The sequence below is a fragment of the Alligator sinensis genome, unplaced genomic scaffold (genome assembly GCF_000455745.1).
Source record: "Alligator sinensis unplaced genomic scaffold, ASM45574v1 scaffold67_1, whole genome shotgun sequence".
Lineage (NCBI taxonomy): Eukaryota > Metazoa > Chordata > Crocodylia > Alligatoridae > Alligator > Alligator sinensis.
In genome coordinates, this window is record NW_005842111.1 from 2,291,052 (window position 1) to 2,303,415 (window position 12,364).

The following is a 12,364-nucleotide window of genomic DNA, read 5'->3' on the forward strand; positions in this document are numbered from 1 at the left end:
TCTGGAATATTAAAGGATTCATAACATTTCCTCTGCAATTCAGTATGGCACTTTACACAGAGCTAGATTGTAGCTTTGAAATCTGACCTGCTTAAGGGCTCATACATTGCTGGATCATTCAAGAGAATTAAATCACTCCTCTCACTCAATTGATCAATTTGATATATTAACCTCAGCATAGAAAAATTCTGCTATTGAGAATCATGTGTTTTTGCAATGATATGGATTAGTAGTTTTCACTGAGGAGAAATAGTTTCATCTGTCATCATTTATGTTCCTACCAAATAAGTCTGGTATTTCATAGTGGTTGTCTTTTCTCCACAGCTATATCCAAGTGAAGGAATCAAAGAAGAAATGGATCTGAGATGCAAAAATACATTTTGAATTGTTTCAGAATTATCTGGAAGTCTCCCCATGGCATGATAGGGCGAATTTTATATATATGGTAACTTTGTAATACAAGTGTTTTGAGAAAGGACAAAGGGAAAGGAGAGAGAGAGAGAGAGAGATTGTTTTGGGAGATGGAAGAAACAAGAGGTTAGGCCAGGGGCAGACAAAATATGGCCCGCGGGCTGGAGCCGGCCCACCAGGCAATTTTATCTGATGTGCAGGTGCCCACCAAGTAAATGTAACCCACCAGCCCTTCTGCCCATGAGGGTGGGAGTGAGGCGCCCACTTATACACCATCTGTCCCCGTCCCCCTCAACATACTCTATTGTGGCTTGCTCCTACCCTTGTTTGTGGAAGGGCCCAGCCCAGCCAGCATGGAGCTTCCAGGCAGTCCTGCTGCTGCCACTCCTGCAGCCACCAGCAACCTGCTCAGTGGGGAGCATGAGGCTGGTGGCAGTGCAGAGCCCACATCCAGGAAGGTGGCAGGGATGCAGAGGTCAGGTAGGTATGGTATGGGTGTGAGGGAGGATGAGGGGGGGGACTCTGCACACACTCCACCCCATGACAGACAGCCCCTGCCACCTGCAGCAGCAGCAGACAGGGGTACTCATGCCTGGTGCAGGTGCTGCTGCCCAGCAGCTCACGGTTCTGGCCAGCACCGCACATAGGGGCAAAGAGTGCCGCCAGGCCAACCCGCCTGTATTGTGCAGGGCTCCCCACAGCACACATGCAGCTCCCACACTCATGCACCACCAAGGGAAGCCCCACACCATGGAGCCAGCTACCTTCACTGCTTCTCACCATGCAGGCCCTGGGATTCCGTGAAGAAGCAGGGGTCATGGCTTCCCTCCACTTCTGGTGGAGTACCAGGACCCACATGGCAGGGAGCTGTGAAAGCAGCCGAGCACAAAACAGCGACATTGAAATGAAATGGAGGGTTTCAAAGCAGCCGCAAAATGAAATGAGGGCAGTCAAAATGTTTCAAAAGTTTTGAAATGTTTCAAGTTTCAAAGCTGAATCTGGGCTTGCTTGCATGGAAACAGGGAAGAGTGGGGAAGGACTGCTCTGATACTAACTGTGTAGCTGGCCAGTGACTGTGATCCTTCCCTGAGGCCCTTTCCAATCCCAGTGCTCTGGGGGAGGGATGGAAAAACAGCATAAAAGCACCATTGTTTGAACTGAGCTGCTTTCTGCCTTGGGGTCAGTTACTGAGCTGTCTTCCAGCAGATCAGCAGCATCAGACAACAAAGGCTACCATTCATTTCCTACTTGCTAGCCTAGCAAGTGGGATTCATCAATACGTTTTACTTTCTATATCCTTTTATTTTATTATTATATTCATTGATGCCTTGCAGTTTATTCCTCCCCCAAAATCCTCTTTTTGTTTTTATTAGTCTGTTTTGATTCTTTTCAAATCTGTGCTCTCTCACAGCGTGAATTCCATTCACTGTGCAGGGAAGCACAGCATATATTGCATATTATAATATAGAAACATATACATACATTTATATATTTTTATTTTATTTATTACATAAATACATTACATAAATACACATAGATATACATATATTACATAAATCGGATAACATTACAGAAGAACACAGATTTTCCAGCACACCAAGACAAAGATGCTATGAAATACACCATGAAGTATGCTGGAAGGGTAGCTGGCAAGCCTTCAGGGAGGAGCAGAAGAGGGGGTAGAGGGAGAGCTGTAAGATCCCCTCCACCCCCCAACTGAGAGGCAGCATCTTTGCTACAACAATCAGGCATGAGGCTTCCACTAGTTCTACAGGCAGCAAGGAGAAGGGAGCAGTGTCAGTGCCACTGCCTATGCCTGAGTCTGCATCCCCTCCAAGAGCACCAGCCATAACCCTCACCACCACCATGACAAAAAGCAGCAGCAGCAGCATGACAGTCTCCTCCACCCTCATTTCACTTCACATGCTGAGCCCTCCAGTGCCAAAGGAAGAGCTGGAGCTGGATCTGAGTGTCATAGCAAGGGAAATTCTGGGGAAGAAGAGGGAATCATCTGAATTTGTGCTCCACACCCCTCAAGTTTCCCCTAGAGCAGGGGTGGGCAAAATGCAACCTGCAGGCCAGATGCAGCCCACTGGGCCATTCTATCCAGCCCATGAGGCCCCTAAAAAATTTAGAAAATTAATACTTATCCACCCCTGGATGCCTGTCATGTGGCCCTTGATGGCTTGTCAAAATGAAATAATTGCCTGCCCCTGCCCTAGGGCTAGGTTTCCTTCCCCAGAAGGCACTTCGGAGGAGGCTGAAGTAGAGGGTGCAGAGGCAAGTGGCTCACCTGAGTCCACTCCTCCTGTTGCTGTGCCTCTGCCTGCTGAGGAGGGGGAAAAGGCAGCATCCACACATGTACCCACACCCAGAAGCAAGCAGGTAGTGTGATCTAAGATCATTTTGAGCTGGCAGATGATCCACATATGCTATCTGCTTGCACTGTCAAGCCAAAACCAGCCAGGGCAAGGGAACAAAACACATGAGTACCACGGGGATGCTGATGCATCTCCACAGGCACCACCCCCTTTCCCTTGCTGCTCCTCAGCCTGGCACCAGTGGGAGCCCCTGTCCTCCCAAAGCAGAGGCAGGCCACCCTGGAACAGTGGGGGAAAGGTGGACAGAAAGCGGGGCTTGTTGCAAAGGCAAGCGATATCACCCAGAATATTGGGGAGATGCCTGCTGTGGATGGACAGTTCTGCTCCTTAGTTGAGTGGCCAGGGTTCAGGTGGCTCATGGCACTCGTGGCCCCATCATTCCAAGTGCCCACACGCACCACCTTCAGCAGGACGGTGGTATGAGGCATGCAAGGAGTACTTGAGGGAGGAGCTGTGCAAGGCAGGTCCTCAGGTGGCCTTACACTTTACCTCAAATATCTGGAGCAGCCGGAGTGGAGATCATGCCTACCTCTCCCTCACAGGGCACTGGCGCAGCCAGTCAGGCCATCAGTGGACTCTCCTTCAAGCCGAGGTGATGGATGAGTCCCACATGGCAACAAAGATCATGGGGACCATGAACTGGTTGGTGCAGTGGTGGCTCATTGGGCAGGGCAAGCTCACCCATGGGTTCATGGTCACCAACAGCGGGGTATGCAACAATGGGGTCAATATGGTCAAGGCAGTCTGTGATGCCAACTTTGTTGACATCTGCTGTGTAGCACATAAGTTCCACCTCATTGTCAGGGATGCCTTGGAGGGGGACAGGGCTGCCAGTGATGGCACCAGCACAACCAGCAAACTCATTTTGAAATGCAGGAAGGTGGCAAGCTACTTCCACTGAAGCATCAAGGGGGATAAGATACTGTGGGACAAACAGACAGAGGTGAACATCCCACAGCATAAAATCATGCAGGATGCAGAGACCTGGTGGAACTCCACATCCATGATGCTTAAGAGGCTGGTGGAACAACAGAAGGCCATCCATGAGATGGCCTTGCTCGGGAAGATTGGGATCGGTGGCCCCCTTAACAGAGCTGAGTGGGATACTATCTCCCAGATCTTGGTGGTCCCCAAACCCTTCCTCAAGGCCACTGAGACCCTCAGCACTGGCTATGCCCTCCTTAGCCAGGTGGTCCCTGTAGTGAGGGAACTTCAGAACCAAATGGAGAAGTTCCAGGGGATCAATGTTCCTGGCTGGGGCAGACCACTGTCACCAGACATGCAGGCACTGGTGAGGCGGCTGAAGAAGGGCATCAGGAGATGGCTGGATCCCTTGTGGTTCAGACCGCCATGTGTGACCTGAGGGTATGCAGCAGCTGAAGCCTGAATCAGTGGGTGGAGGTGCTGGTGAAGAGAGTCAGGGAGGCAGAATGGCAGAGGCGGGGGGGGGGGGGAGCGGGCACAGGCACTTCCAATGTGGGCCAAGGGCATGGCTTCCATGATGGGGTCCAGAGGCCCCAGACCCCACCATCAGGCAGGTAGTGATCAGGCCTTGGTGGCTGCCTATCTCACTGAGGACGTGGAGCCACTGCTGTGCAACCCCTTGGCCTACTGGGCAAGCTGCAGCCAGATGTACCCAGATCTGGCCACAGTTGCCCAGGAACACTTGTCCTGTCCACCAACCAGTGTTCCACTGTAAGTAAGAGGGTGTTCACCATGCTGGTGATGTAGTGACACCCCACTGCACCTCCTTGGATCCTGGTTTGGTGGAGCAGCTGGTGTTCCTGAAGGTGAACCTCCCACTGCTGGGGTTGCCCAAGCTCCACCTGCAGACAGAGTGAGTGCCACCCTCCTCACTCCATCCGCACCCATTTCCTTTTTTTAATTTTTTAAAAACCATTTAATGCTCTGCTCTCAGAGCTGGAGGCAGCACTCACTACAGCACCAGCCAGCAAGGGAAGACCATGTCCCTGCTGAGCTCCCATGCCATGACAAACTTGAAGGTATGGAGAAGGAGGAGGCCCCAGGTCCTGGGAATGACCACAAAAACTGCACTCTACCAGGGTCGGGAGGCCTGGTGTGACTGCTGGCAGCATGGCAGCCCCAGGAAATGCCAGGACAGAAGATCCCCCTGGTGAAAGGCGTGTAGAAGGTGCCATAACCTCCAGCCACCACACACATGCACACAGTCCTGGCTGGGGAAAGCCCAGGCCCGTCACATCTTTGACATGCCTGAGGCTTGCTGGTTGCTGTGGAGTTGTAAGGCTCCAGGTGAGCTCAGCTTAGCTGCCTGGGATGCCAGCTTTTGGGTTGAAAAGGCTGAGGAAGAACCTGCAATTTGTGTGTGCTGTTCCTGGATGGAAGGAATAGTAAAGAAGCCAAAGACTGGCATGCAATGCAGGCAAGAAAGCTAGTCAGTGAAAATGGAAATGGAGGCATCAGGGGGTGAGGGACAGCCTGGGATGGGGGGAGGGAGGGGGATGTAGCAGGTAAAAGTAAAGAGGTATCTGGGGAGGCAGATGTCCAGCAGGTTGTAGTGTGTCAGAATTCCAATGTCTATATTGAGTCCATGAGTTTCTGTACCTAGAAGGTTGATGAAGTGCAGGTTGTAGGCTCATCTGTGAGGGTAAGATGCAGCTCCCCTCTCCATATGACCCCTAGAAAGGCAGCCTGGTCCACTGATGGCCACCGCCTCCTGCCCCTCTGGGCAGTATGGGAGCAGCGGCTGGGTCCTGGGGGCACCTTTGCACATCCTTCCCCAAGCACACACAGGCCAGGCTGGGCAGGAGCCCTGGGAACAAATCGGGAGAGGCAGAGCACGTAGGAGTGCACCTAGGGCTCAGCCAATGTCCCCACACTGCCCAGAGGGGTGGGAGGCCATGGACATCAAGGGGCCAGGCCACCCCTCTGCTGGTGCCCACCACATGGGCCTCATCCCCTGAGGGGCTGCCAGGACTGGAGAGCTGCTTCCAGTCTCAGGCTGGGTGGCTGCTGCCTCTACCCATGTGGAGCAGTGTGCAGACGGTGCAGCCAGGGCTCCCCATCCCACCTGCACCAGCTGCTGGGTGTGTGCCTGTACCTGGTGCCCCCAGCCCTGGATTTCCTTACCCCGTCCCAATTTTTCTTTTCTTTTTTTTTTTTTTACTTTGCCTTTCTATACATTTTGATGATTACCAATGGAAATATTTTTCCGTCAGTCTGCAAGTGACATGTGATATTGATCTTTATTGATTAAAAAAATCAAATCCTGCCAAACTTAGTTATATACTAGTGTTGCTCAAATTGTCCCACAAGCCAAATCTAGCCTGCAAAGCTAGAAAACCCACAGGTCTCAAAATTTGGTGGCAGAAGAGCAGTGGGAAGATTAATGAGCACGGCAATTAATATTTCCATAGCCACAGCAATTAACACGCTCTGTGGCTGGATCCAGCATTCAGGGTCAGTCCCATGGACCTATGTCATGTGCCGCCCCATGCTGAAGCTGGTCCACCAACCAACCCCGTCCAACACCCCGGGGCAGAAGGTTGAGCACCACTATTATATACAGCTAAATTATAGATCATCTACCTTTACTCCTTTAAAACTGACTATAGTTATATTTTCTCACGTGTGACTAAATGCAAGAATTACCCCGTTAAAGAAAGCATTAATAATATGCCAGCTGACACTTCACACTTTTATGTTCAGCTTTGTGGTTATATCATTCAGGCTCACTCAGAGATGAAGATTATCTCCACTCCTACTGTTAATGGAGTATCCCCAATCTTGATGTTGACAGTTGACGTTTCCCCCATATGAGGTCATCTGATCATAAATAGACAAGGATGTGATTGACAGCATGAGAGGGTGTTTATAATGTTGACAATTATTATGCCATTGACTTGGACAGCACTTCATTCTATTGCAATCTGAGAGGTGTTACGTACTCTGGTAGTGTATGGCAGGTTATTTCTGATGAAGATAGCAAGGCCATGGATCCTGCTGGCTACAGAGTCTGCAAAGCTGTAGCCTCCCCACCTCATCTTCCACAGCTGTCTTCTAGAATGACTGCATGTGGTTTCATTTCCCTGGTGATACATTCCAGCACTGATTGCTTGAGCAAGGTAAACGTCAAGTTGAAGAACAGTCAAGCTTTCCTCTTGTAGATAGGAGCGGTTGCTCTGGGTCATCCTGTAGTTAGTATATCAAAAGTGGAAAGTGTGTGTTGAAACTGGAAGAATTAAAAGTCCAATTGCCTTGGTAGTGACTTTTAGTTTTGCTTTACAACTATTCACGGGAGGAACCATGAGAAGGTAGTCACTATTGCCCCTATATACATGACCCGAAGACACCACGTACCTTCCATTCTAGACAAGGGAACATTCAGACAAACCCCAATCTTGCCTGGTGGAAGGACGACCCAAGTAAAATACCTATAAGAAAAATATTTGTCAAGTTTCCATCATCCCAGCAAAGACACTTACTCATCAGTATTAACAATATGATTTTTCAGCCCACATTATACAGACCAGCTCCAAGATGGAACTTCCAGAAGGGAGACTGGCAGAAATACCAAAGGCTGACCAATAAGAGAGCAAACCAACTAGAGGGTCCATCAAAAACCACCACTCATCAAGGCTACAATACATTTACAAACTGCATAATTGAAATAGCCAAATTCTGTGTACCTAGAGTGGGGTGGGCAATTATTTGGGCCAGAGGACCACTTAGGCAGGGCATGCTCAGCCAGGTGGACGGGATGGGTCTGCAGGTATGCCTGTGTGGGTCCATGGAGACCCCACTCACCCACTCCATCAAGCACCCCCAGCAGTGGGTGACACGTAGACAGGCCTGAGAGCCTGAACAGCAGGGCTGGATCTGGTGGCAGAAGAAACACTAGCAGTGGCACCCTGAAGGAGACACCACTGCTGCCAGGGCTACAGGGAAGCAGAGTCCAGCCACCATGCTGCCTTAGCCCTACTGATCACCTGGGGGTGGCAGGACCGGCTGCACATGCCACGGCCTGGGCTGCCCCCTCCCCCCTCCCATGCCTGAGCCAGGTGCACATGCCCACCCCCTGACCTATATACTATAGAAATCATTATGTGCCATGCTGAAATGAGCCATCTGACCAACTTTAGCATTATCAAGCAATGCAATGACCCTAAGACTGTAACAAGACCTACAAAACATCTGGCTACCACATTGAACAACATCAAAAAGGAGAGATGCTTGCTACCCTAGAAGCATTGGATATGACTCACTCAACCAGATAAGCATGAAGCACCATTAACCACTCTCCAGGTAAAGGCACCAAAAAAATGACATTTTCCTGTATCAGCAAACTCCATCATGAAAACACTGTGCAACAACTGCAAGTACAGTAACCCAACCAAGTAACACACAGGAGTGATTAGATATCTGATTCACAAAAAAATTAAATCACCCTACACCAACCTGAATTTAACCACCCCCATCACGGACAAGTTTGACACAGCTATTAAAGCAATCAAGATTAACAAGGCTGCTGGACCAGATAAAATATTTCCATAATTCATTATCAGGCTCAGAACCACAATGAAAAGATGGCTTCAGAAATTCATGTATAAATTTCTAGAAAGTAACAGATTTCCAAAATCTAGAGAAAAGCTGACGTCATTGCTATCTTGAATCCCAATAAACCACCAGAGGATCCAAAGAGCTATCAACATATCTCACTACTCTGCATTACATACAAACTCATGGAGTGCATAATCCTGAATAGAATAAAGAACATCATTGATCCCCAGTTCCTAAAACAGCAAGCTGACTTTCAGAAAAAGCAGAGTACCACTGATCAAGTTACATTACTTGCAATTGACATAGAAAACAGATTTGAAATGAGGCAGAAAACAGGCTGTCTTTATCAACTTCACAAATGCCTAATGACACTGTGTGGCATCGAGGCCTCAAATATAAAACTACACTCTATGACACCTGACTGCAAGCTATGCGCTTTCATCATGAACATGATCTCCAGCAGATCATTCACACTCACAACTAGCCAAGGAGAAGAAAAGCAGAGTATGAACTCTGAAGAATGAAGTCCCCCAACGGTCAGTTGTAGCACCAGTACTTTTCAATGTATATATCTTAGACCTCCTGCATACAACATCTAAGTGATACATGTACATTGACAATGTTGCCATAGTAGCCCAAGGAACAGACATGACAGAACTGGAAAAGACACTGAGAACTGACAAGGAACTCATCTCTGACTATCTCCACAAGTCACACTTAAAAAGTTGAGCATCAATAAATCAGTATCTTCATTCTTCCACCTGAACAACTGTTTAGCCATGAGTATGCTGAATATCACAGTAAACAACCACATCCTTCCCCATGAGCATACCCCAACCTATCTAGGATTCACATTCAGTCATTCCCTCAGCTATAAATATCACATTCAGAAGGTCAGCAGTAAAGTCTTTGCACAGGTAGTAACTTCAAAGTACTCAAAACCACCTCACTTGCACTAGTATAGGGCTTAGCAGAATATTGTATTCCTATATGGTCCAGAAGTTGTCACACTAAAAAGTTCAATGCTGTATTTAACAGCACACAGAGACTCATAACAGGCTGCACAATACAGATGTCCTCCCTGTAATCTTGGCCATTCGACCAAGTGGTATAAGAAGACAGACCCTAACATCATTACTAGCAATATAGGCAAAAGATGATAAAAATCACCTGCTCCAACAACTATTAACTAAAGTCCTGAACAGAGAGAGGTTTAAGAGGCTTGAAAGTAATAAACCATTTGTACAAGAAGCCCACAAGCTCCTGGAAGAGATTGGGGATGCTCAACCAAAACTATGGGCAGCAGTGGAATGGGCCAACCACTGGGAAAAGTCAGACCTATTCCTACAGTGTTTTATACCAACATCAAACAAGTCCCCCATTGGGCACAACCTTGACAGGGAAGTGTGGGCCAACCTGAACAGACTGAAATTTGGATACAGATGCTTCAGAACAACACTTCACGAGATGAACATCTTAGCACCCTTTGTAGATGTGGTGTCCAACAAACAGCACAGCACCTACTTGAAAGCTGCTTTCTTTACAAATGCCCAGACAGAGTAGATAAAATCCACACACAGTGATAATACCAACCAGTGGCTCATAGATTTGATATTTTGGTATCTTATGCCATATAAAGAAGAAATTGTCTTGTGGTAAGGAGCCTCTTACCTCTGTCAACCTGTCCATGTTCTTCTCAGTCCATTTTTATGGGTGCTCTTTGTTTATAGGATTACATTTCTGTCATCATAATTAAAATTTTAAACTACATAGAAATTGCTAAGAAATTACTTTAGTCAAGCAACCAAGACCTGACTCTTCAGAAAAAGGATAAAGTCTGATAAGAACAAAGGGTTGAGAGGAATAAGCAAGCACAGTAACACTTGCTTAAGGAGGACAAGAGCAACAGAGTCCCTCTTGTTGTCACCTACATCCCCCAGCTTGAAACACCTTAGACATCAGTTCCAAAAACTCACAAAAACCTGTGGCAAAACACTTTAATCTTCATGGATATTTTATCACTGACCATAGAGTACCTAATCATATACAACCAAACTTTAAAAACCAACTTGAACACAAAATTGCTGAGCAAAAAGCCATCTACCAACTGGATTGTGATAAAGTCTCTGCAGAGACTCTAGATTCTTAACTCGTTACCTGAGCTAGCTTGTATAACTTCTATGTCCTTCAGTGGGTTAACAGCTTTTGTTTATCCCTTTTGATCTCTTTCAAGCACCTTTGCTTCTGTCACCAGTGCCTCCCCCTTTCCCTATCCTTTACTTTTAAATGGCTTTATTCCTTTATATTTAGTACCCCTGCTCTTTTGCAAGACCATGCCTCTCTGAACAAGTTAGTTTACAATGTGCCATCCTGCCTTGCCTTCTGCATAATTTCAGACTACTGTGGGCATCCACCTCCCTCTACTTGTTTGAGAAGGTAGAGAGAATTTTCACTAAGACAGAAGATCACTTTCACTTGCTTCTGGTGCTACCTTAACTTCCATTTTCAAGGCTCTCCTCTCCCAATAGAGTTCTACTGAATCTTTGGCAGGTACTCTATTTGGACTGAGCATCTTCCCCAATAAGGAAAGAATATGCCATCATCATGCTGAAATACCCGGTTATCTTCCAAAACTCTAAATATACCAGTACAGACATGTCAGAATAGTACTCCATTAATTAGTTTTACCAGGTGTGTCTACACAAGATGTTTACTGCACAGTAGACTAGCTGCACAGTAAATGTCTCAGTGTCTACACACGTGCCCCTATTATGCGGGAGTAAACTAATTTACTCCGAAGCAGGAAAGTACTTGTATTTACTATAGTACTATCCTGCTGCGGAGCAATACTTGTACTTAGTACTTGTATTTATTTAAAAGTACTATCCTGCTGTGGAGTAAAAACTTCACAGCAGCACACAAGTAGCTGCTGGAGGGGTTGCCTGGGCCTGGCTGTGGCATGAGGGTGCTTCAGCATGGGGGCTACCTTCTGGCCAGCCCCTACACTGAAGCACCCTCGTGCCCCAGCCAACCCCTCCGCAACACATTAAACCAGAAGCAGCAGCCCCAGGCTGGCAGGCTGGCCCCCAGGGCCCCCTGCCAGCCAGAGCTGCTCCACCCTAGCTCAACGTGCTGTGATCCTACATGCTTATGTAGATGCATGCCCAGCAACAATAACCTCCAGAGCTTATTGCTGTGCATTAATAGGCACATGTAGATGTGCCCACTGAAAAGGACCAAGAGCCTAAGCTACCTCAAGTTTGTTCAGAGCTAACTCAAATAGCTCTGTAGCTAATGCATTATCACAGACAGACATACCCCATGTTAATAAACATGAATTTTTAAAATATGGCCTCCTGAGGAACAATTATTTCAGTTTTAAAAGATGAATCACAAAACTGTGCAAGCTCATCTCAGAATCACCTGGCAACAAATTCAAACTATTGGATGCACCTTCCATTTCCTAGAAGTCAGTATACACATCATTGGGGTTTCAAACCAAAGTAGCTAACAAAGCAGCAAACAAAAGGAAAAGGCTCTTAATATAATTTTTCTTCTTCTCCGTCTGAAGTGGCATCAGAATCCAACACCAGCTGCTCTAAATAGGAATCCACTAAAATCATAAAACAATCATAATAAACCCATCAACTGTTGTAGCCAGGACAAAGCCTCCCTGTTACATTTGTCTCATAATTAATTACAGCAAAATAAACTGAAACTGTTTATATACTGGCTACCCTCTGTATGGCAACCTCGTTCATTTAAAGTTTACTCAAACTTATTGCCCATTTGAGACCTAAATCTGGATTATTGTGTGTGGAAAAAAATAAACGTGCTTGGCCTGAATCTGTTATTATTTCATAAAGAATTGGAATTTAACCTATAAGAATTGGAAACTAAGGACCTTTTTCTGCTCTCCAGTGTAAATCAGGAGTCAAAAAAAAAAGATTTCACCAAGCCCAGTGACCCATGTGGGCTAAATGTAGTTACGACACAACAGATTCTGTACTCAACAGCACACACAATAGTGATAT

At 47.0% G+C, this 12,364-nt stretch overlaps 1 long non-coding RNA gene across 1 annotated transcript in view; it reads right to left on the bottom strand.

The window, feature by feature from the left end:
• Nucleotides 1-6,600: 6,600 nt before the first annotated feature.
• Nucleotides 6,601-12,364, bottom strand: part of LOC102369822 — a 45,251-nt gene continuing 39,487 nt past the window's right edge. The window contains exons 2-3 of the long non-coding RNA XR_323948.1: nt 7,131-7,204; nt 6,601-6,962 (exon numbers count right to left, since the gene is read on the bottom strand). This is a non-coding gene — a long non-coding RNA (uncharacterized LOC102369822). The remainder of the gene's footprint in view (nt 6,963-7,130; nt 7,205-12,364) is intronic.